The following is a 26,203-nucleotide window of genomic DNA, read 5'->3' on the forward strand; positions in this document are numbered from 1 at the left end:
GCCTTTACCTTCTCCATGCATCTTATTCTATATTCCTCACCAGTAGAACCGGAACAAATCAATGAAGCCCCACAATGATAAAAAGTCTGTTTGTAAACTGGGGGCAGGGCAGTGCAGCTTTCTGAAAGTGACAATTCTGTCTGATCCCAGCTAGACATATGTAGTATTAAAATATTATATATAACCTTACACAGCTTGGCTCAATGGTAACACCACATCTACGTCACATGGTCATGGGTTGCTGGCCCTATCCAGAACTTGAACACATAAATCTAAACTGACACTGCAGTACAGAACTGAGAGAGTGCTAATATTGCTGGAGGCCAGCCTTTTGGTGAATTATGGGCTAGTTCATCAATTTAGCTGAACCTAAAAGATTCCTCAGTTATTCTAAGAATAGATTAGTTATCCTAGTGTCCTGGTCAACAATCCTTCTTTAATCAGCACTACCAAAATAGATCATCTGGTCATTTATCTCATTGCTGTTTGCTGAATCTTGTCGGCAACTTGGCTACTGTTTTTGCCAACATAAGTGACTACACTTCAAGTGTAATTAATTAACTGTGAAGCACTTTGAAACATCCTGAGGAAATGAAAAATGCAGTATAAAAGAAAGATCTTTCTTACACTTAATACAGGAAGCTTAAGTAAGAACATTCGTATTTTCCTTTAATACTGACTATTTTTTTTCTAATACAAATAATAGGTTCCAACTTGCATTTTTAACAGTGTTATTTCAGTTACAATCAGGTTTGGAATGAAAGAAACTAGAAAGTTTAAGGTCACAAACAAGATGAGTACATTTCCTTTACATTCTCAGGAGTTGGACAGGGACATTTTCAGCACACAAACCATTAAAAAGAGAATGTTGGTGGAATTAAAGACAAAACTGTTAATGTCACACATTCTGTTCATATTCAACAGAAACAATCATCTTAACCCCTTAGTATGTCTTTAAGTAAACGGTCAGAACATTTGGTCTCCTTGCTAGTACTTACATTTTTTCTACTTTCAGCACCTTTCTTCTCCCAGTCTATCAAATTCTGTGGTGTTCCTTTCTCTTGTGTGCTTTATTTTCTTGCTTGTATAAGACTGTGCCTCACGTCTGTCTTATTTCTTTAATTCTTCTTCACTTCTTCTAGTATTTAATACCCATAGTTTCTTAACCTCAATCTTTCCTTTTTGCTGCTCATCTAGTCTTTCAATCCAAACAACACCATTCACGAAGGCCCCATTGGCCTCATCGAAAAATACAACTGCCTGGGAGGATATGGGGGAGGGGAAGGATTTGTGACTGAATTCTATTGGCAGCTATAGTTAACCACATTGCTCACATGTGCATACGTGTAATCAATTCCAAGAGAAGCATAGTAATCGGGAAAATTACGTTTTGGAAGAAGTTAGTATTTCTCTCTCCAGCTCTAAGTGGCATGAATTTACTTGAATTACATTTGCTGACCAACAAACTGATAATTGCTAATGGGATTTTTTTTTACCAGTTTACAACAAATCTACCCTTTGAAGTTAGCATGTGTGACAGTTCCAATTTTACCTCTTATTATTTTCTGGCAATTATTGTTCTTTATACATCATATGCTCTTTTTTATCATGGTATGTAGCATCAATGGCAAGACCAGAATTTACGGCCCATTCCTAACTACCTTCGATAATGTCGTCTCTGATGGTGTAACTTTTTTATTATTCCTTATTATTTTGACTAAACCTCGATGGGGAAGCTTGTCCACCAGGGGTTTACTTATAAAATGTGAAAATTTGTAAAGTTTTGCTGTAGACCTTTTGCTTCTGACGTTTTAGCAACAGACAATGAGCAGGCAGGGCTTCTTAAAATTCCAAAAATCTTAACTATGAATTCCAACAAAGGAAATGCTATTCCTGAAGGTTTATTTGGCATTCATGACTAATAGTTCATTAGTTAAAGATTAAACTGCACCCTACAGAGTGCTTCACATCTCCACTGTTCAAAACCATCATAAACATAAATCCTGTTGAACAGAACTTCCAGTAAATGAATCTTGCAAATCAATGTCAAAAAAGCCTTTTATCAACAACATGGCCCATTTAATAGCTAATGTTCAGTTTTCTAGAAATTCTCACCCATGACTTCCATATTTGGTGTGTAGTGCAGTATGAAGTTACACTATATGACACGTTGTTCTTTGAATACAATAGGAACATAGGAAATAGGAGTAGGCCATTAAGCCCCTTGAGTCTGCTCCATCATGGCTGATCCTCTACCTCAATGCCATTTTCCCACACTATCCCCATATCCCTTGATGTCTTTACTAACAAGAAATCTATCAATTTTTGACTTGAACATACTCAATGATTGAGTTTCTACAACCCTCTGGGGTAGAGAATTCCAAAGAATTACCACCCTCTGAGTGAAGAAATTCCTCCTCATCTCAGACCTAAGTGGCCTATCCCTTATTCTGAGACTGTTCTCCCCTGATTCTAGGCACTCCATTCCCCAGATAGAGGAAACATATTTGCTACATCTACCTTGTCAAGCCCTCTAAGAATTCTGTATGTGTCAATGAGAAAGCCTCTTTGAAACTCTAGAGAATACAGACCCAGTCTCCTCAATCTCTTCTCATAGGACAATCCTGCCATCCCAGGAATCAATCTGGTGAACTTTCATTGCGCTCCCTCTAAGGAAAGTTTATGCTTGTTTAGGTAAGGAGACCAAAACTGTATGCAATGCTAGGTGGGTCTCACCAAGGCTCTACACAATTGCAGCAAGATATCTTTATCCCTGAACTTAAATCCCCTTGCAATAAAGGCCAACATACCATCTGCCTTCCCAATTGCTTGCTGCACCTGCCCACTAGCTTTAAGTGACTCATGAACAAGGACATTCAGGTCTTTTTGGACATCAACACTTCCCAATCTCTCACCATTTAAAAATTACTCTGCATTTCGGCTTTTCATACCAAAATGGATAACTTTACACTGTTTTCACATTATATTCCACCTGCCACGTGTCATGCAGCTATTAATGTATATAATATTTTGGAAAATATTTTTCTTTTAAAATAGAGGTTTAGTTTGTGGATGTGTCTTAATTGGATTAAAGCCAGCTAGTCTGGGTGCTTTGATGTGTACTAGTTTTGATACGCAAGAGATAGCGTGCATTTGCATTTTTTGAATAGAGCATTCAAAAAGTGGGGTGAAAACTGACACCTCTCCAGCAGCTACCAAGAAATATGTTTATATTACTAATAAAACTGGTACTATGAAAGGGGTTTCATTGTTAAAAGATAGAGTTCAAAGAGGCTGGTGATACAATGAGAATTTGCACTCAGTGGTGCTAGGTATAATTTCAGCAGTTTTCGGGTGTGCAGAGCAGAGGCAATGAGGGATCAAAAGGCAGCTGTAAGCCTCCAACTGTCTCCACAGGAACCAAAGTGAAAAGAACCTCATTTTGAATTCGTATGGTGAAAATGCTTTGCCTGGTGTCCGGTTAAGTCTATAGGTTGCAGTTGCCTTAATGGAGATTAGTTTGGGAATTTGTTAGAAGTTATGATAGGAGTAATTTGTTTTAACCAACGTAAATTAATAAAATGTTTAATTTAGTTTAATGTAAAACCTCAAGAACTGGTGGTCTGATTCCTGAATTTAGAGTCGCACCTCAAACATAACACTTAAGATTATAGGTTTTGACATTTTTTAAAGTTTCCCTCTGGGGTTTTTAAATAACTCAGCTGTACCAACTGCATCAGTCATAACACATGTTCTTGCCCACTCACTTAGCCTGTCTAAATCCCTTTGAAACCTCTTTGCACCCTCCTCAGAACTCACATTCCCACCTAATTTTGTGTCATCAGCAAACTTGGAAACATTACATTTGGTCCCCACATCCAGGTCATTGATATAGATTGTGAATAACTGGGGCCCAAGCACTAATCCTTGTGGTACCCACTAGTCACAGCCTTCCAACCTGAGAATGACCCATTTATTCTTACTATGTTTTCTGTTCATTAACCAATTCTCAACCTACGTCAGTATATGACCCCAAATCCCTGCAATTCAATTTTCTTTACTAACCTCATGCGTTATTACCAATTATTGTTCCAATAATAATATTAATTAACAATTATTGTTAATAAGAAAATTAAGCTGGTTACAAAAACTAGTTTTTTTAAATTAATTTATTCAGTAAATACATTTGTAAATCAGCACTGAAATTCACTGATAAATTCCAACCACTGTTCCATTTCTTAGATATTAAACTAAAGTTAGTACATTGTCTGTTTGACTGCTACAGCTTGTTATTTCTGTGTTATTCTCAACTCAGTTTCAGAGGCATGAGGTCACCAGGCTGGATGTTAGGGATAAGAGCCAACGCCCTTCACAGATGCACCATGCACGGCTGGCATTTTTCAGATAAGTGTGATGACCCTCTGTGGGTGGGACTAAGTAACTGTGGCTGAAACTTCCGTTTGGGAAAATAAATGAAAATGAGAACAATGTTTCAAAAATATAATTGGGGTGGAGGGATAATTAATTGTGAATTTAATATATCTTTCATTTAGTGAGGATTTTACTGAAACAAATCTCAAGGGAATTCAACTCTAAATACACAAAAACACTCCCTTTCCACTACCTGGTGGCATTCACAACAGTTTAGTGCATGTGTCAAAGCAAAGCTTTCAAGTGTGGTAATACAATAATTACTTGAGACTCCACTTAAGATCAAGTACTGCTTAAGAGAAAGTGCATTAAAAGTATCACAAGAAAAGCCTGAGAAAAGCACAGGCAGCTTTTGAAAGCAAATTAAGATAAACAAAAAGGAAGTAATTTCTCATCATGGTAAATCTCTAAATCCACTAGCTTATCTGTAGCAAGGCAAAATTAGTCCATATAATCCTCTCATGTAGTTCCTGTATCTGGGGGTGGAGAGTTGGCCTTCAATAAAATATAATGGAAAAGGTTATTTAAGAAGTGAAGCAACAGAAAATAATTAAAAGAATTCAGAAAGTCTAGGCATAGCATACATTTTAACAGTGTAAAAGGAAATTTTCTCAGTGCAATTTCAAAATAATGCCACTCAGGACTAAAACAATATACGACAAAGGACTGTTTACAAATCAAAAACAGAATTACCTGGAAAAACTCAGCAGGTCTGGCAGCATCGGTGGAGAAGAAATCAGTTAACGTTTCGGGTCTTCATGACCCTTCGGCAGAACTGAGTATAGTTAGGAGAAAAGTGAAATATAAGCTGGTCTAAGGTGGGGGGGCGGGGGGAGAGAGAAGTTGAGGGTGTGGTGATTGTGGAGATAAGCAAGCAGTGATAGGAGCAGATAATCAAAAGATGTCACAGACAAAAGGATCAAAGAGGTGTTGAAGGTGGTGATATTGTCTGAGAAAAGTGCTAATTAAGAATGGAAGACAGGATACTCAAGGTACAGCTCTAGTGGGGCTGGGGTGGAAAGACTAAAAAAGTTTTAGTTTTAGATTTAAAAATAATGGAAATAGGTGGGAAAAGAAGAATCTATATAAATTATTGAAAAAAAAGGGGGAGGGGGGAGAAACGGGGTGGGGATGGGGCGAGGGAGAGTTTAAGATCCAAAGTTGTTGATTTCAATATTCAGCCTGGAAGGCTGTAAAGTGCCTAGTCGGAAGATGAGGTGCTGTTCCTCCAGTTTGCGTTGGGCTTCACTGGAACAATGCAGCAAGCCAAGGACAGACATGTGGGCAAGAGAACAGGGTGGAGTGTTAAAATGGCAAGCGACAGGGAGGTTTGGGTCTTTCTTGCGGACAGACCGCAGGTGTTCTGCAAAACGGTCGCCCAGTTTGCGTTTGGTCTCTCCAATGTAGAGGAGACCGCATTGGGAGCAACGAATGCAGTAGACTAAGTTAGGGGAAATGCAAGTGAAATGCTGCTTCACTTGAAAGAAGTGTTTGGGCCCTTGGACGGTGAGGAGAGAGGAAGTGAAGGGGCAGGTTCTGCGTGGGCATGGGGAGGTGCCATAGGTGGGGGTTGAGGAGTAGGGGGTGATGGAGGAGTGGACCAGGGTGTCCCGGAGGGAACGATCCCTACGGAATGCCGTCGGGGGGGTGAAGGGAAGATGTGTTTGGCGGTGGCATCATGCTGGAGTTGGCGGAAATGGTGGAGGATGATCCTTTGAATGCGGACGCTGGTGGGGTGATAAGTGAGGACAAGGGGGACCCTATCATGTTTCTGGGAAGGAGGAGAAGGCGTGGGATATGGGCCGGACACGGTTGAGGGCTCTGTCAACGACCGTGGGTGGAAAACCTCGGTTAAGGAAGAAGGAGGACATGTCAGAGGAGCTGTTTTTGAAGGTAGCGTCATCAGAACAGATGCGACGGAGGCGAAGGAACTGAGAGAATGTGATGGATCTTAAACTCCCCCTCCCCCCATCCCCACCCCGTTTCTCCCCCCTCCCCCTTTTTTTTCAATAATTTATATAGATTCTTCTTTTCCCACCTATTTCCATTATTTTTAAATCTAAAACTAAAACCTTTTTAGTCTTTCCACCCCACCCCCACTAGAGCTGTACCTTGAGTATCCTGTCTTCCATTCTTAATTAGCACTTTTCTCAGACAATATCACCACCTTCAACACCTCTTTGATCCTTTTGTCTGTGACATCTTTTGATTATCTGCTCCTATCACTGCTTGCTTATCTCCACAATCACCACACCCTCAACTTCTCTCTCCCCCCGCCCCCCCACCTTAGACCAGCTTATATTTCACTTTTCTCCTAACTATACTCAGTTCCGCCAAAGGGTCATGAAGACCCGAAACGTTAACTGATTTCTTCTCCACCGATGCTGCCAGACCTGCTGAGGTTTTCCAGGTGATTCTGTTTTTGTTTTGGATTTCCAGCATCCGCAGTAGCTTTTAGCTTTTTGTTTTTATCACCCTTTACAAATAACTGCCAGAAGGTGTCATAGCTTCTCTGTTATTCAAGGTTTCCGTGTCAGTAAGCATACAATGGGATCATGTGAAACAGTGCAAAATAATGGAAGTGAGTTGCTCCCTGACTTGATGTCAACGCCAGTTTGAGCACCAAGCCAAATACACATTTTCAGCAGAAAAATTCAAAGAGCAGTGTTTGGATAAGCTGTGGAGGCTGCTTCACCTAATTACCCTTACAAACTAAATAAGGAGAAACCAATCTGAAGCTGTCTCATGTGCTGTAGAAAGGGATTTTCTTCTGCTTGCAGTTCAAGGTTGTTTCATTCAAACAACAAAATAATTTTACAAATTGATCCAGTCGCAGTAGTTGTCTAGACAGATCTGGTTCTGTTTCAGCAATATGCAGAACACAACAAGCATTCACATAATGAAAAAAATTCAATATCTGACATATGAGGTGTGAGAATGGATTTTTTTAGTATTTTGGGGTATATTGTGTATTTTGTAAAGAAGGCTGGGTGTCTATGTGTGTGCGTGAGATTTAATTAAGCTGTGAAAAGTGTGATAAGAGGAAGGATAGAGGTGTTAAGCTGAGGTACGAGTAAATAGGTTAGATCAAACATTTGCATTTTTAGATAAGTTGAGAGTTTGTTTGACCATCAAAGGGGAGTCAGAGGTCACAAGAAAAGGTTTTGCATTTTGAAGCAGTTCATAGGTAAACAAGTAGTGGGAATATGATATTTTATTGACCCAAAAGCAAAGCCAAGATGGAAACATGAAAGATCTCATATTTGGGAGGGTTTGAGCTTCAAAGAGTTGTGTGAGAACAATGGAATGAAGATGAAAGGGGAAGCAGTACATTGGAGTTGCTGTGGTTAGCTGTTGAGCTGGAGAGAGAGCTAGAGATGGCTGGAGATAGCTGGAGCTGTTTGAGCCATTGAGATAGCTGGAGCACTGGGCTGGAGGAGTTTGAATCACCCATCTGGTCAAGCCAGAAGTCTTGGGCTGCAGCAAGCAGTTTTATTCTGAAGTGAATTCTACCACAGAGTGCAAGTGGGTAAAGAGTATGTGATGCACCTTTATTGAAGCTACAGTAGTTTGCCTTGTGTAACATTATTGGATTTCATATTTAAACATCTATAAGGGAGTGTTGGCTGGAAGGTGTTTACTTGTGGGTTTGACAGGTAGAGTGTTTTTAGGTGAATGTTTTGTAAGGCTAACCTTAATTGTGTAATTGTAATCTTGGGTGCTTAAGTTTTCTTTTATTTTTGTTGATAAAACTTTTACTTTTAATTTTTAAAATCCCAAAAGTGTTACCGGACCTCTTGCTGCTGGGATTGGAACGTCGTCTTCTCGGTTTCAGAACACAAAAATAAAGGTTATGGCCCGTAAGCCAAGTTTCCCTCTGGGATTTAGTTTGCGCAGCAATTAACATCGGCTGCGGTCATAACAGATTTGGGGGCTCTTTGTGGGATTATTAAAATTCCTTGATTGGGTTGGAGTTTGATAATTCAAGGGATAGAAGTACGAAAAGAACACTGAACTCAGGAGTTTTATGTTGGGGGGTTTTGAAGTGGTTAGACTGCAACATGGCTTTGGCAATTGCTATGACTTTCTGGGGGTGGAAAATGGATCTGTGGAGTATTTGAAATCTCTGAAACTTAGTTGAAAGAATTAACAGAGAAAGTGCAGGTGGAGATAAAAGTGGAATTTTGTAAGGCTGATATAGTTAAAGTACTTACCCAGCATTTAAAGTTGGAGGAAGGGGTACCTGAAACTAGTGTGTCACAGCTGGAGGTAGTGAGACTTCAGCTGCAAATGAAGAAGCTTGAACTTGAACAAACAATGGAACTGAAAAGCATTGAATTGGAAAAAAGAGAAATTAAGAAACTCAGTTTAGAAAAAAAAAGGAAAAATAAAAGGATAGGTTAAAGGAAACAGAAATAAAAAAAACTTCAATGGGAAAAGGAGCAGGAAAAGGAAAAGATTACAAGAGATAGAAATGCGAAAGCTTGAACCTGAACTTCAAAGAGAAGTTAGTAATTGAGGAGAGAGGGAAAGAGTCAAAGAGTTTCAGAGAGAGAAAAAAGCAAGACAGTATGAATTGTCTGAATGGAAACTTAGCATGAAGGAAGAAAGGAGAGATAAGACTTCTGAAAATGTAACAGAGGTTATGATTATGGAAGAATTTAGAAATAGCATTCCCGTAAACATTAAGGCATTTTTAGATGAAAGACAAAGAACTGAATTTTCCCGTCGGCGATTTGGGGGCAGGGCCCGCTCGCCAACAGGAAAATAACGCGGGACGATGTCGGGAGGAACCCCCGATATCATCCCGGTCCCTTTAAATTTTTAGGAAGGTGAACAGACAGCGAAATCAGCTGTCCGCCCGCTGACCTGTCAATGGCCAATTGAGGATATTGACAGGCTAATTAAGATAATTAAAGACCTACCCGTCCAACCTTAAGGCTGGCGGGCAGGCCAGGAGCCCCAGTGGGCTCCTGATAAGACATGAAACCTCATCCACTGGCGGGATGAGGTTTCATGTCCTTTTTTAAAAAGTGTAATAAAGTTTATGTCCTTTTTATTAACATGTCTCATCTCGTGTGACATTGTCATATGAGGGAGACATGTTAATAATTTTTAAATTTTTCTATTTTTAAAGTTTTTTGCACCGTCAGTAATCTCCCTGAGAAAGTACTTTGTCTCAGGGGTCAGTGTGCTCTTTCGCACGCATGCGCGAAAGAGCGCACTTTGACAGCTGGGGATTCCCTCCCCCCAGCACAGGAAGCACATAGCGCTTCCTGTCGGGCAGGCCACGGGGCGGGCCTTAATTGGCCCGCCCACTCAAAATGGCGGCGGGCCCCGTTTCGGTGGCAGGGGTCAGCTGTCCGCCCGCCGCCGCCGCCGAGCCGGTGAGGCCCGCACGCAGACCAAGGGCAAAATTCTGCCCAAAGTAAAAAGATCAGGGAAGCTGCTGTTTTAGCCGATACGCACGACATTTCACACAAACAGCTGAGTGCAGGAAAAGGGTCATATGGAAATCAGGAGGGAAGATGGACACTTAGAAAACCTAGTGATGGTAAAATTGTTAGCAATAAGGATAAAGCTGAAGGATGCCAGTCTATTAAAGGTGGAAAATAGAGTTGAAGGAAGGAAGCCGATATGTTGAAATAAGGCCGGACACACAAGATCATGTTGTTGGAGGTTAAACAGGAAACCAATTGCGGTAATTGGAACTCAGAAAAGTTCTGGAAATAAGAGTACTATAGGCTCTGAGATCCAGAGGCAAGAAAACCAAGTGGGGTTTATACAGGTGGAGCAGGAAGAATCAGTGGTAGCTAGAGAAGTGGGAATGCATTCACAACTTACCCAAGGGAGTTCTGAAGGACAGGTTGTAGAGATGTTTACGATTTTAAATGCAACGGGAAAGTATATCCATATGTGCAGGGAAGAGCAGGAAAATATGTTAAAATTTTAAGGGATGATGGGGCTAGCCAATATTTAATGTTATGGAATAGTGCTCTCTGTTGTCCAGAAGGGTTATTGCAGGACAAAACATTAATTAAAGGGATCCATGGCAAAATCAAACCTATTTTATTGTGTAAGGTAAATTTAAAAAGTGATTTGAAAACAGGAGAGGTGATTGTTGGGATAGTAGAGAAATTGCCCATTGCAGGGGTTCAATTTACTCTAGGGAATGATATTGGCTATGCCTACTGCAGTGGAATAGCCTGTTGAGACACAAACAACAGAGGTGTTACAGAAAGGGCATCCTAGATTGTTTCCAGATTGTGTGGTAACGAGATCACAAATGCACAAGTTTGAACAGGAAGAGGAGGAATCTAAAAGACAGGGAAGGATACTAAAATTCAGTTGGCTGGATCAATCTTTGAAAAGATTACTCAGGAGTAGAGTAAATAGGATGAGGTTGAGGTGTTTAGTTCAATGCAGTTAGTGGAATTACAGCAGAAGGATTCAGATTTAAAGAAATTATACCAGACAGCTTATTCTGAAACAGAAGTAGAATGCATTCCAGAGTGTTATTACATTAAGAACAATGTGTTAATGAGGAAATGGAGACCACCTGATGTTCCAGCAGATGAAAAGTGGGCGATAGTGCACCAAGTAGTGATACCATCCGGGTGTCAGAATGAAACTTTGAGAGTGGCTTATGAAATTCTAATGGCTGAATATTTGGGAATGAGGAAAACTCAAATTAAGATACAAAAACATTTCTATTGGCCTGGACTACATAACGATGTAGTCAAATTCTGTCAAACATGTCACACACATCAGGTGATAAGAAGTCTCAGGCAGTGATTAAGTCTGCATCTTTAATTCCAATTCCAGCATCTGAGGAACCTTTTAGCAGGGTCCTAATTGATTTTGTAGGACCCCTCCCTAAGACTAAAAGTGGAAAAAGTACTTACTGACAATCATGGATGTGTCCACAAGATTTTCGGAAGCAATACCTTTAAGGAAAATTATAGCAAAGGTGATTGTAGAGGAGTTAATCAAATTCTTTACAAGGTATGGATTACCAAAAAATACAGTCAGATCAGGGATCAAATTTCATGTCACAGCTGTTTAAAGAAGTAATGAACAGCCCAGGAGTAAAGCAATTTAGGTTGTCAGCCTATCGCCCTGAATCACAAGGTGCCTTAGAAAGGTGGCAACAGACTTTAAAGGCTATGATTAGAGCACACAGTCAAAATTATCCACATTAATGGGGTCAAGGGATTCAATTCTAATGTGGTTCCGCTATTTAAGAAGGGTTGCGGATATAAGCCAGGGAACTACAGGCCAGTGAGTCTCACGTCAGTGACAGGGAAACTATTGGAGAAAATTCTGAATGAGAGAATCTGTCTCCATTTGGAGAGGCAAGGTTTGATCAGGGATAGTCAGCACGGCTTTATCAGAGGGAGGTCATGCCTAACAAATTTGATTGAATTTTTTGAGAAGGTGACCAGGTGTGTAGATGAGGATAGTGCAGTTGATGTAGTTTATATGGACTTCAGCAAAGCCTTTGACAAGATCCCACATGGGTGACTTATAAAGAAGGCAAAGGCACATGGGATACAGGGTAATTTGATAAGGTGGATTCAAAATTGGCTTAGTTGTAGGAGACAGAGGGTGATGACAAAAGGATGCTTTAGTGACTGGAAGCTAGTGTCCAGTGGCGTACCACAGGGATCTGTGCTCGGTCCCGTATTATTTGTCATTTATATAAACGACATAGATGACTATGTGGGGGGTAGGATTAGTAAGTTTGCGGATGACACAAAGATTGGCTGGGTAGTTAACAGTGAGGTTGAGTGTCTTGGGCTACAGGAGGATATAGACGGAATAGTCAAATGGGCAGATAAGTGGCAGATGGAATTTAACCCTGAAAAGTGTGAGGTGACATACTTTGGAAGGAGTAATTTGACAAGGAAGTATTCAATGAACGGCATGACACTAGGAAGTTCTGAGGAACAAAGGGACCTTGGCGTGTGTGTCCATAGATCTCTGAAGGCGGAGGGGCATGTTAGTGGGGTGGTGAAAAAGGCATATGGGACACTTGCCTTTATCAATCGAGGAATAGATTACAAAAGTAGGGAGGTCACGTTGGAGTTGTACAGAACCTTGGTGAGGCCACAGCTGGAGTACTGTGTGCAATTCTGGTCGCCACATTATAGGAAGGATGTAATTGGACTGGAGGGGGTGCAGAGGAGATTCACCAGGATGTTGCCTGGGATGAAACATTTAAGTTATGAAGAGAGGTTGGATAGACTTGGGTTGTTTTCGTTGGAGCAGAGGAGACTGAGGGGCGACCTTATCGAGGTGTACAAGATTATGAGGGGCATGGACAGGGTGAATAGGGAGCAGCTGTTCCCCTTAATTGAAAGGTCAGTCACAAGGGGACATAAGTTCAAGGTGTAGGGCAAGAGGTTTAGGGGGATGTGAGGAAAAGCTTTTTTACCCAGAGGGTGGTGACGGTCTGGAATGTGCTGCCTGGGAGGGTGGTGGAGGCAGGTTGCCTCACATCCTTTAAAAAGTACCTGGATGAGCACTTGGCACATCATAAGAGTCAAGGCTATAGGCCAACAGCTGGTAAATGGGATTAGGTAGGTTTCTCACATGTCGGTGCAGACTCGATGGGCCTCTTCTGCACTGTGAGATTCTGTGAATTTTTGTTGTTTGCTATTAGGGACGCCCCTAATGAGTCAACAGGGTTCAGTCCTTTCGAGTTAATTTATAGTCATGAAGTAAGGGGGCCACTCAAACTGATTCAGGAGAAATTAGTGAATCAGAGTTCTGAAACAAATCTCCTGGATTATGCGATGGAATTCAAAGAGAGATTAAGTGAAGTGTGTGATTTAGCTAGGCAACATTTAAGGATATCTCAACAATTGGTGAAGGCAAGGGCAGACAAAAGGGCAAAGGCTTGTAGTTTTGTAGCTGGGGAAAAAGTGTTAGTATCGTCGCCAGTATCAGGGGAACTGTTGAAGGCAAGGTTTAGTGGACCTGACCAGATTGAAAAGAGACTGAGTGAAGTAAACTACGCAGTAAGTACCCCAGGTAGAAAGAAGAGTCAACCAGTGTGCCACGTAAATATGCTATTAAAAAAAATTTGACAGAGAATAGACAGCAGGAAGTACTGGTAGTCATAAGTAAGGGAACAGAGGTAGGAATTAAGGATTGTGAAATTGACCTTCCTTGGGTTAAATTGGACAATGAGGAAGTGCTTAAGGATTTAGATGTAATATTGTATTACCTTCCAGAAAAGTGTCTTGACAACACATCTGCAATCAAATTTGTTCGTCCAGCCACATGTATAATTTGTAAATTAAATGGTTTCAATAATAAATTCCACCGAAACAGTCTTGCATTTCTGTTCTGAAACTTTTCCAGAAATTTCAAAGGATTGTGGTCAGTTTATGTAACTGTCTCTGAAGAATTGTTTGCAACATACACTTCAAAATGCTGCAGAGCTAACACCAAACTTAAAGTCTCTTTTCTCTATAGTTGGCTATTTCTTCTGCTGCACACTCAACTTCCGTGAGAAATATCCTACTGGCTTCTCAATTCCTAGCCCGCCTTCTTGTAGCAATACGGCTCCAATACTGGCATGAATAGCCAATTTAAACTGCTTTGTATAATCAGATGCTGATAGAACAGGTGGTACTTGTTAATATAGCTTTCAAGCTGTCAAATGCATTTTGACACTCGTGTCCTTTGGAATTTTCTGGGTTGTTTCCAATAGTCCAGTCAGTGGAGCAACTACACGGCTAAAGCTTGGCACAAATTTCTGATAAAATCCACTCATGCCTAGAAATCTCAAAACTTCCCATTTTGTTTCAGGCATTGGGGATGCCACAATAGCTTTTACTTTTGCGTCTTGTGGGTCGAGTGCTTAGGCCTGGCATGTACTGCCCGCAAGTGTCGCGGACACAGATTCAGCTGTGGCTTTCGAAAGGGAATTTGACAATTATCGTTAAAGGAAAAATTTTCAGGGCTATGGGGGGAATAGCACTAGGTGAATTGCTCTTGCAGAGAGCCAGCACTGACAATGGACTGAATGGCCTCCTTCTGTGCTATAATCGTTCTAGGATTCTAAGAATAACTTTCTAGGATTTATACACATGGCAATATTGTCTTGTGCTTACAGCACTGCTTGGTTGCTAGGCTTCATTATTTAATGGTAAATGAACACTGCAGTCATTCTAGAATGCAACAGCCTGCTTCCGAGTGTGATCTCTCCACATTCAAATAGGATTTCTAATGCGTATTCAGTCTATATAAATTTCAATGTGCACTGTTACAGCAAATAAATTGTTAACCTTGAGCAAATGCAACCCAGACAGCTGGAGAGGAATGATTCACTCGTGGGTAGTCTGTTACACATTTTCAAAGAGGAAAACAATTTTATGAAACCTAAATGTTAACAGTATCCTGGCCTATTAAGTCCTAATAAAATATGATGTATCAAAACCAGAACATGAAATTTGCTAACTCAATGTGCATAATCTGGAGCAGGTAAAGTGAATGTTCTTAAATGTATAGGTTTATACATTTGAATGGAGTATCCTTAAGTTTGTGAAGCTTGAAACTTAGACCCAAGTATCAAGGAGTAAATGAATGAACAAATGCTTTGCTGGTATTCAATAGCAAAATTACTCAGTTTCAAAGGATGAAAAGAATGATGATTGCCTTGGATTCAAAAGATACACTAACTGATCAAACCCTGTGGATGCCAGCTGAGGGACTGCAGCAATTTCTTAACCCAAAATATTCCATCTCCATAAGATTGCAGGGAATCAACTAAAATAATGATGTTCTCTTATAGCGTTTAAAATGATTTTTGCACAAGGGAACTAAAAAGAATGAATTTGCATTTAAAATATTGCCACAATATGATTCTCCTTTCCTTCACCTATACATTAAGAAGTTGGGTTCCGGCATACACCACCAGTCCAGAAAATTTACTTTGTCATCATAATTTTTACATTATCTTTTGCTTTCAACATTCCTTATCCCTGGCTGAGGGGTGAATGAAATCTCCCCAACAGGCTATACCTTTCCACTGCTTGGCCCAGTCAAACAGTATGGCGGCGGTGGTGGTGGTGTGACTCATTATCATATCATGCCTTCCTCTGTCCTCTTACTCCTCTGGCACTTTCTCCTCGCCTGATTATCACTCCTTATTTCATCTCTCACCGAAAATCCTTGTTTTCTACCAATTTAATTTTGCTATTTCAGCAGTTACTATATAATTGCATTTTCTAGGCACTAGGTGGCTCCACAGGCCCAGTTTCTTCACAATCTATTCATAACGAGCAATTTGCCAGTTTCATATTATAATGTTGACAAAGTCAGAATCTTATCATGTGATTCAAATGACTTTGCCTTGATAGTTTATAACCAGATTATTTTATGCACATATGGACAGTAGTCACACACATATTATGTTATCAAAGTAAAAACACTGCAATGTTTTAATTATTAGTGAGAAAGGCAGTATTTCCTCATCTCTTTCAAGAACCGCCATGCACTGATGAGATACCAGCAGTGGTAGGAAACAGAGAATAGGCACTTTGTAACACACTTGAAACAATGAGGACCAACCAAACGCTTAAGATTCCAGTTCCAGTCCTGCTCATGTCAGCAGATACAGAACAGCAGTGAACAAAGTCCTCCTTTGTATTGGTTGAGCTGACAAAGCAAATCTACAACAACCTGAATTGATATATCACCATCAACAAAGAAAAAAACAATTCAAAGAACATTCAGGCAACAATGGATTCCTATTTAAAGAAGTAGATTTAGGAAAAGTGAGGAAAACCTTGGTTAAAGAGGTGATTTCTGAGGAGGTCAAAGGAAGCGCAGATGATGAGAGAGAGGAGTTACAAGGAGGAATTCCAGAGCAAAGATTCCAAATGGCTGAAGGTACAGCTGCCTGTCAGAGGATGCAAAAAGCCAGCTGGGAGAACACAGACTTCTGACATGGGGTGTATGGCTGAAGCAATTAAGAATATGAAGGGGAAGGCCAAGAAATGGATTTAAACACAAGGGGGAGATTACATTGGAGTTACAGGGTGAAGAGAAGCCAATGTACATCAGCGAGAACAGAGGTAACAGATGATCAGGAAATGTTGCAATTTAGAAGAGGAAAAGTGTCACCCCCAAAACAGTGGCTCTTTTCCAGAACTTCCTGTTGTTCTTATCTATTAGGCTTTCAATCCTGCCACAGGACCAAAATTCTCCTGGCAAAGTTTCAAATAGTGTTCTCTGTTACTGCAGCTGTGGTGTTAACTCCTTATCCCCCTGCAGCCTTTGACATAGTCCACCAGGTCATCTTGCTCCGACGCTTCTACTCTATACTCCAGCTCAGTGGGGCTGGCCTCTCATGCTTCTGCTCTTTGCTCTCCAATTGTAGTCAAACTAGATTACTCCCAGGATTAGCTTCTCTTGTGATCCCGTACCACTAACCATACCCCTGAAAGAGGCTCTTCCTCATCTGCGTGCTACCCATAAGAGGGCGACAGGGAGGGAGGGCGAGAGGGCGACAGGGAGGGAGGGCGAGAGGGCGACAGGGAGGGAGGGCGACAGGGAGGGAGGGAGGGCAAGAGGGCGACAGGGAGGGAGGGAGGGCGAGAGGGCGACAGGGAGGGAGGGCGAGATGGCGACAGGGAGGGAGGGCGAGAGGGCGACAGGGAGGGAGGGCGAGAGGGCGACAGGGAGGGAGGGCGAGAGGGCGACAGGGAGGGAGGGCGAGAGGGCGACAGGGAGGGAGGGCGACAGGGAGGGAGGGCGAGAGGGCGACAGGGAGGGAGGGCGACAGGGAGGGCGAGAGGGAGGGAGGGAGGGCGAGAGGGCGACGGGGGGAGGGCGAGAGGGCGACAGGGAGGGAGGGCGAGAGGGAGGGAGGGCGAGAGGGAGACAGGGAGGGAGGGCGACAGGGAGGGAGGGCGACAGGGAGGGAGGACGGGAGGGCGAGAGGGCAGGAGGAAGGGAGGGAGGGATGGAGGGAGGGAGGGAGGGATGGAGGGAGGGAGGGAGGGAGGGATGGAGGGAGGGAGGGCGAGAGGGAGGGAGGGAGGGCGACAGGGAGGGAGGGCGAGAGGGAGAAAAAGAGAGGAGACAGGGAGAGAGAGAGGGGGAGAGAGAGGGAGAGGAGGAGGCAGAGAGGGAGAGAAAGAGAGACAGAGACAGTGATAGAAACAGAGACAGTGATAGAGACAGAGCGTGATAGAGGCAGACGGAGAGAGATAGAGAGACAGAGAGAGATAGAGAGACAGAGAGAGGACAAGGGTGAGAGGGCGACAGAGACAGAGAGTGATAGAGACAGAGAGAGAGAGGGAGGGAGGGAGAGAGGGAGGGGGGTAAGAGAGAGAGACGTGACAGACAAGAGTGCACTTGCACTATCAAGCTGCTTGTCCAATATCCAGTTCTGGATGAGCAGCAATATCTGACAATGGCTCCCAGTCCCTGTTATGGCCAGATGAGAAAGGATGAACTGGCTTCCCTGTATTCAACCTCCTCAGTTGGTCACAGCAAAGGTTTAAGCTTCTTTTTCACAAATCAATGTATTTAACTATTTAAGCTGCGAGCAACAAGGAGCCAATCAAACAAGGCTTTCTTGAGTAAAAGAAAGCAAATTTATTAACCACTAAACCTGAGAAGAATAATGATAACACGACGTCAAGCATTCGGCCCTCATGCAATCATTCGGGCCCACACACAAGTATTAGAAATAAGGAGAGTCCAATAAGAATAAAGGTAAAAGAATATATGGTTAAGTGTCCTTTGATTGTCCTTGAGGCATAGATTTTAAACACTGAGGATAATTTAGGTTAGTTGGTTTCTTGAATGCGGTCGGATGTAGAAGATGTTGCAATTATTATGAGATCTCGATTTGCTAGTAGGTTTCTGGTAGAGTTGGATTCTTGAACCGGGTGACACTCTTATTCCAAAAGAGAGAGAATGACAGAATGGCCCTCAGCTGGTTTCCTCTACTGAAAACATTCTTGACACCGCCTGGGTCACTTGCAATCTCTCTTGACTGGCTGGCAACCTTGCCTTGATATACTTCACCCATTGTGTATTTCTAAGAGGTTTTGGGTGTGTTTGTCTGTGGTAGCCATTGTTTCAATATCCAGTACTTTGCATTTTTAATGTCTCATCCTTTGACAGTTACGAGTTTCGATGGGTGCCTGGGTTATAGGTAATGTCTCTCTCTTCACACTCCCCAGAGGGTGATTTGTTGATTTCTCACCTTCACCCTGGAATATGGCTTTGCATTTTTAAGCAGTTTGTTCTGTCTCATTTCAAATTCCAAAATTTCCAATCAGATGAAAGTTGAAAAATCAAATTTTCAAAAATGATGGGGCATAGCCTCATAACAGTCCCCAATACCTTAAATTTAAGCTCTTTACCTTGTGTTTAATTCCCTTCATGAACTTGCCCCTTCTCATTTCCAGTCCTACAACACTGACTCGGGTCTCTTGTGCATCACCTTCCCACTTGGCTTAGTGCCTCTTATTTATTATGTCCATGAAATACAATGAGATTTTTTCAACATTAAAGGTGCTACACAAGTGCAAGCTACTGTTATTGTTGTTGTATTACCGTGGTGTAATCTTTTTTGGGCTGTTTCAGCGCCATGGCAGGAAAGAAAATGAATTGCAGAGAATGAAATATTGAGCTGCAGAAAAGATGGGCATGAATTTGGGTAGCATTGGCATGATCAAGGACTTTGGAGAGAAAAAGCAAGTTGGAAAAGGGCAAGAACTTGGGGGCCAAGAATGCGATTTTTGAAGGTAGAATGACTTTTAGTAGTGACTTTCAAATGGAGAGGGATAGTACCTCAGCAGAAAAAAACCATTTAAAATGCCAGGTAGCATGGGGTCCTGAAGGGAAGTTAGGTGGTCAACAGTTTAGTGGGAAAGGGGTCAAAAGGATAGGAGCTGGATTACATGAACAAGATGAGTTTGGAAAGGGTATGAGGCGAGGAGCAAAGTTAAAGAAAGATGCAGGTTCAAAGCTAAGAAATGAGGGTGTCTAGGGAGGTTTCACACTTGGTGAGCAAGGGGACAGGAGACAAACAGCAGAGGTAACTAAACAATGGTCTCTTAGTAACAAAGAAGGCCCATGTACTTGTTGTTAGAACTGAGGCTGGATGGGGCAGGGCAGTGGATTTAAAGTGAGGGTTGGTCGTGAAGAAACAAATCTGCAGGTTATCTTCGCTCAAGGATGATCCTGAAATAGTGAACGGTTTTAGAAAAGGAAAGTGAGGCCTCACGGCAATTTGTTTGCTCCAGGCAGATCTGGTGATGGATGGCTAAACATGTTATCCTTCAGACATGCTCAAGCCTGCATCCCTTAGACTTCAGGGAGCCAAGAGACGGGGCTTGCTAAGGAGAACAACGAGGATGGGTGGAAATAAGAATTTTACTGTGTACAAAGACTTCAAAAAGTGGAGGAGAGGGAGTTGAACAGACTGATAACTGCACAAGTATTGTGATGATTGAAAGGTCAAAGGCTAGGCAACAATACAATATTGAGGTAAAAACATTTGAATTGAAACACGTAAGCTTTTAACTCAACTGACAGAACCAATTCATTTTTCCTGAATTCACAAAGCTGCGACTATTGTGAGCACTGGGAACTAGCAGCCTGCTCAGCACTCTTTCACCGTGTCCTGCTTGGCCAGCACTTCGGGGTCTACAGCTTAATCTAAACACCTATTCTGTCAGCAAATATTCTCAACCTTAGTCATGAATTTTCACTCAGCAGATCAGTGCAGTGACAAGATAAATATTTTTCTGTCAACTATTACAAGGTGGGAGGCTGAAACTATTGTGCATAATATTAGATATTCTCAAGGAGGGTTAAAATCAAAAGTTTCAGAAACAATCGCTGCAGAGAAACCCTTGCAAGGTAACAATATGTTCTAACTTTTGTTTGGCATTTAAGACATATACACTTTCACATACCTCCATATACATAATTATGCATACAAACCTATGCACACATAATACACATATATCAACTATTTCTACCTTCACCACCGCCCCCTGCAAAAGTATCTGAGTGAGACTCAACAACTTAAACATGCGGCAATTGATACTGAAAGTGACACCTGGATGTTTTACCATGGACAAAAATACAACAATGCAATTACTGTTCCAAAGTGAATAGTGTACCTCCATAATTGGGATACCTCTTTCTCACTAAGCCTACGGCCAAGTCTTCACAGTTATAATTCTGAATTTCCAGATCAATAGTAAAGAACAGAGCCAATGTTTTAGATAAAGGAAACAGAGAATTAAGACATTCTTTCAGATGGCATCTTCCAAAGCACATGTTTTGATACTATACAGGGTAAAGAATTCAAAGGCTTGCAGCTGTAATGATAAAAGTTTATTTTAAGGTGCATTATCGTGAGTAGAAACGGAGGCATGCAGCATGAAACAAAGAATTTGCTTCAAGTATATTTTTAAACTTAGCTTCCAGAAACTGAGCTGGTCAGAATACATGCCCAAGGTGATACCACCACTTTAAAATAGATATATATGACGAACAAGACAGGGACCACAAATGTTATATTGATATTTCACCCAGCATTCTTGTGTTTACAGTGGCATTTACCCATAGGTTTTATCTGTATGCTATTTCTTGCACATTATGTAGAAGCTAAGTTTTAGGCCTGCCAAGAGTTTGCTTTCAAAAGTGCCTGGTGGTAGGTTAGGTTTTGTGCAATACTGCAAAACTTGCAGTAGCAAACGGCAACCCATCTAACATCTGTGGATACAAAAACGGTGAGATATGTGAAATGGGTTGTGGATTTACTACCAGCTGTTTTACACTATTGCATAAAGTCCAAATCTACTCCTTATCTTTTCAAAGTGTCTCTTAACTTTCCTATTTCATCTGAAATTCTAATTACCATAGACAGCCAAACAATGGTGCGAGAACATAGTGGTACAGCAAAAACTAATTCCACCTGAGCTTGAAATTGCTTACACTGCACTGAGTTTTGGGTTCCTAGTGTCTTAAATTTAATTTAGGGCAACGAGGTTAGCACATTTTCTGGGCTGGAAACCTGGAGCTAATCCCAGTCTTTGGATATTCTCTAATTTCCAGGAAAATATAAAAATATTCATACTCTAGATTTAGTTTCAAATTAGATGGTTGTATTAGTTCAGAGTCAAACTGATTACAGAATATTTAACAATAGATCATTTAATTCCTCATTTGTAGAAAAAAAATTCAACTCAGGGAGCACAAATTAAATTGCACATCCAGAGTTAGGCATCAAATTTATACAGCATTTTTAATACGGGCAGGCATCTGACATTCTACTGTATTAACTGCGAGAGAGTGTGAGGGGAGCAGCAGGACCATTAAGCATCAGCGAGTGCTAAGGGAGCAGCGGGGCTATTAACAGCAAGCGAGTATGAGGGGAGCAGCGAGGACATTAACAGCGAGTGAGTGCGAGGGGAAAGGGAGTGACTGCAGAGATAGTGGAGGCATTGCTCGAAATATTCCAGAACTCACTTTATTCTGGGAGGGTCCCAGCGGATTGGAAAACCGCTAATGTAACGCCCTTGTTCAAGGAGGGAGGGAGACAAAAAGCAGGAATCTATAGACCAGTCAGCCTAACATCTGACATTGGGAAAATGCTAGAGTCCATTAAGGAAGAAATAGCAGGACATTTAGAAAAGCTTAATGCAATCAAACAGAGTCAACATGATTTTATGAAAGGGAAATCATGTTTGATAAATATGCTAGAGTTCTTTGAGGATATAACAAGCAGAGTTGTGTATTTGGATTTCCAGAAGGGATTCGATAAGGCGCCACATAAAAGGTTATTGCACAAGGTAAGAGCTCACTGTATTGGGGGTAATGCATTAGCATGGACTGAGGATTGGTTAACACACAGAAGACAGAGTGTCGGGATTAATGGGTCTTTTTCAGGTTGGAAAGACTTAACTAGCGGAGTGCCACAAGGATCAGTTCTAGGGCCTCAATTATTTACTATCTATATTAATGACTTGGAAGAAGGGGTAGAGTGTAATGTATCCAAATTTGCTGATGATACAAAAATAGGTGGGAGGGCATGTTGTGATGAGGACTTAAGGAATCTGCAAAGGGCAGATTGAGTGAGTGGGCAAGAACTTGGCAGATGGATCTTAATGTAGGAAAGTGAGAGTCATGCACTTTAGTAGGAAGAATCAAAAGGCAGACTATTATTTAAATGGAGAGAGACTCCAAAAAAGTGCAGCAGAGGGGTATCTGGGTATTCTTGTGCATGAAACACAAAAAGTTAGCATGCAAGTGCAGCAAGTAATTAAGAAGGCAAATAGAATTTTGGCCCGTATTGCTAGGGGACTTGGAGTTTAAAAATAGGGAAGTCTTGTTACAACTGTACAGGGTGTTGGTAAGGCAGCACCTGGAGTACCGTGTACAGTTTTGGTCCCCGTATTTAACAAAGGATATACTGGCATTGGAGGCAGTTTAAAAGAGATTCACTAGGCTGATTCCTGGGATGAAGGGGTTGACTTATCAAGAACGGCTAAACAGGTTACGCCTTTATTCATCAGAGTTTAGAAGAATGAGGGGTGATCTTATTGAAACGTACAAGATTCTGAAGGGGCTTGATAGGGTAGATGTTGAGAAGATGTTTCACTAGTGGGGGAATCTCAAACTAGGAAACATAGTTACAGAATAAGCAGACATTCATTTAAAACTGAGATGCGAAGGAATTTATTCTCTCAGAGGGTAGTGAATATCTGGAATTCTCTACCCCAGAGAGTTGTGGAGGCTAGATCACAAAGTATTTAAAGAGGAAGTAGATAGATTTTTGAATATCACGGAGTTGAGGGCTATGAGGAGCTGGCACGAAAGAGGCGTTGAGGCCTGGGGTAGATTAGCCATGATCTTATTGGATGGCGGGGCAGGTTTGAGGAGCCAAAAGGCCGGCTCCTGCTTCTGTTTTTTATGTTCTTATGTTCCTATGAAAGTAACAGCGAGGACATTAACAGTGAGCAAGTGTGAAAGGAGAGGAGCTGCCAGGGACATCATCAGCAAATGCGAGAGGAGAGGAGTAATGAGGACATTAACAGCGGGCGAGTGTGAGAGCAGTGGAACAGTGATGACATTAACAGTGAGAGAGTGTGAGAGGCAAGGAGCAGTGTGGCCATTAACAGCAAGTGAGTGGAAGAGGAGTGGAGCAGCCAGGACATTAACAGTGAGTGAGTGCGAGAGGAGCAGCAGGGCCTTTAACAGCGAGTGGGTGCAAGAGGAGAGGAGCAGCGGGGACATCAGCAGTGAGTGCGAGAGGAGAGAAGCAGTGAGGACATTAACAGCGAGCAAGTGCGGGAGGAGCAGTGGGGACATTAACAGTGAGATAGGAGCAGCAGGGACACTAACAGTAAGCGGGTACGAGAGAAGAGGAGCTTTGAGGACGTTAACAGTAAGAGGAGTTTTAAAACAGCGTGAGAGGAGAGAGTAATAATCAAAGTGTGAGGTCACAGGGATACAAATTAGTTGGGGAATATTTTGCTCCTTTATCTTCCAAAAGTGTGTAATTTATTAATAATTGTAGGGTTTTATTGGTAGAGTTAAGGTCTACTAGCAGTAGTAAAGGTTATTCGGATAGGTTTTATTAATTATAAATTAAGGATAAGTAATTAATTAACACATAATAAAGATTGCAGGGCAGGTTAAGTGTTACGACTGCGGAATGTGGGAACTTCTGGACACCAGTGTGATCCAGGGCAAACATGTCTGCAGTCAGTATCTGCAGCTTAAGGAGCTTTGGCTCAGAGTCATTGAGCTGGAGGCAGAGCTGCAGACACTGCAATGCATCAGGGAGAGGGAAAGTTACCTGGACACTTTATTCCAGAAGGCTGTCACACCTCTTAGGATAGGCAGAACTTTAGAGTTGGTGAATGGTCAGGGACAGGAGGATGTGACTGCAGGTCAGGCAGATATGGGGGCCCAGCAGGTAGTGATGGAGAAGCCTCAGCTCCAACAGGTATGAGGTGCTTGCTACCTGTGTGGATGAGAAGGACTGCAAGGTGGATGAGCAGGCTGAGCGTGGCACCATGGTGAAGGATGCCATTAAAGTTGGTGGAGCGAAAAGGAATGTGATAGTGATAGGAGACAGTATCGTCAGGGGGATACAAACTGTTCTCTGCAGCCAAGACAGGGAGCTCCGAAGACTGTGTTGGCTGCCTGGTGTCAGGGTTAAGGACATCTCCTCGATGGGAGTGGGAGGGTGAGGATCCAGTTGTCATGGTCCATGTGGGAACCAACAACATAGGCAGAACCAGGAATGATATTCTGCTAAGAGAATTTGAGGAGTTAGGGTCCAAATTAAAATGCAGAACATCAAAGGTAATCTTCTCTGGATTATTATTTGAGCCACGTGCCATTTGGCATAGGGTTAAACAAATTAGAGAATTAAACACATGGCTCAAAGAGTGTCATGGGAAGGAGGGGAAGGAGTTTTGATTAATGGGGCACTAGCATCAATGCTCAGGGAAGAGTGAGCTATTCCACTGGGATGGGCTCCACTTGAACCAGGCCAGGTTCAGTGTATAACTAAGGGCTGTGGTCAGGACTTTAAACTAACAGGTGAGGGGGGCGGGGTTGGTTCAGATGAAGGGAGACTCAGAAATTCAAAGAGAACGGTCAAGGTATTGGAAAAGTATAGTGATGTGGGTAAAGACAAGCAGAGTGAGACAGGAAGGAACCTCGAGTTTAACAAAAAATGTACATCAGTGAGTAAGGTCATTGCAGGGAATAGGAGTAAAAAAAATGAAATTGAAAGGTTATTTTTCTGAATGCACAAAGCATCTGCAATAAGATAGGTTAATTAGTGGCACAAAAAGAGGTAAATGATTTAGATTTAATTGCCATTACAGAAACATGTAATCAAGATTGGGAAATGAATATTTCAGGGGTACACAATATTTCAGAAAGACAGACAGGATGGCAAAGGAGGTGGGTTAGCCCTTACAGTAAAGGATGACATAAGGACATTACTGAGAAAAGATCTGGTCTCTGAAGATCACGAAGTAGAATCAGTATGGGTGGAAATTAGAAACAGCAAAAGTCAGAAAATACTGGTCGGAGTAGTTTATAGGCCCCCTAACAGTAGTTATACCGTTGGGCAGGGCATTAAACAAGAAATACTGGAGCCTGTAACAAAGCAAATTGCAGGGGACTTTATCTTCATATAGACTGGGACAAACAAATTAGCAAGAATGGTTGAGAAGATTAGTTTGTAGAATGCTTTTGTGACAGTTTCTTGGTCCAGAACGTAGTGAAACCAACTAGGTTTAAAGCTAAAAGTAAAATACTGCAGATGCTGGAAATCTGAAATAAAAAACAAAAAATGCTGGAAAAACTCAGCAGATCTGGCAACATCTGTGGAGAGAGAAACAGAGTTAACGTTTTGAATCCATATGACTCTTCTTCAGGGCTAAAGAGAAGAATATGATAGATTTTATACTGTTTAAGCTGGGGTGGAGCAGGTGGAACCAGATAGAAGGTCAAGGACAGATAATGGCTAAGGGGAGATTGACAAAGAAGTCATGGACACAAGACAAAGGAAGTGTTAATGGTAGTGGTGAAGAGTAAAGAAAGTGCTGAGAGTGGCATAAAGGTAAGATAGCAGAAGGTCTTAATAGCAGAACAAGAGTTAGCACTCGAGACCAAACATAAAAACAAGTGACAGATAGCCCTGTCGGGGAGGGGGAGGGGGAAAAGGATTAAAAAAATGAACAAATCATTGAAAATAAAA

General features: G+C 41.8%; 1 protein-coding gene across 13 annotated transcripts in view; it reads right to left on the bottom strand.

Moving 5' to 3' along the window:
* Window positions 1-26,203, bottom strand: part of arhgap23a (Rho GTPase activating protein 23a) — a 501,306-nt gene that overhangs the window by 190,910 nt on the left and 284,193 nt on the right. The window contains exon 1 of one of the 13 annotated variants that reach the window (XM_078529392.1): window positions 999-2,572. The exons of the other annotated variants lie outside the window; for them this stretch is intronic. The gene's annotated coding sequence lies outside the window, so the exon portion shown is untranslated. Of the gene's footprint in view, window positions 1-998; window positions 2,573-26,203 lie in introns of those variants that run through there. 13 annotated transcript variants of the gene reach the window in all.

This window comes from Cetorhinus maximus, chromosome 25 (genome assembly GCF_964194155.1).
Source record: "Cetorhinus maximus chromosome 25, sCetMax3.hap1.1, whole genome shotgun sequence".
NCBI classification, from domain to species: Eukaryota; Metazoa; Chordata; class Chondrichthyes; order Lamniformes; family Cetorhinidae; genus Cetorhinus; species Cetorhinus maximus.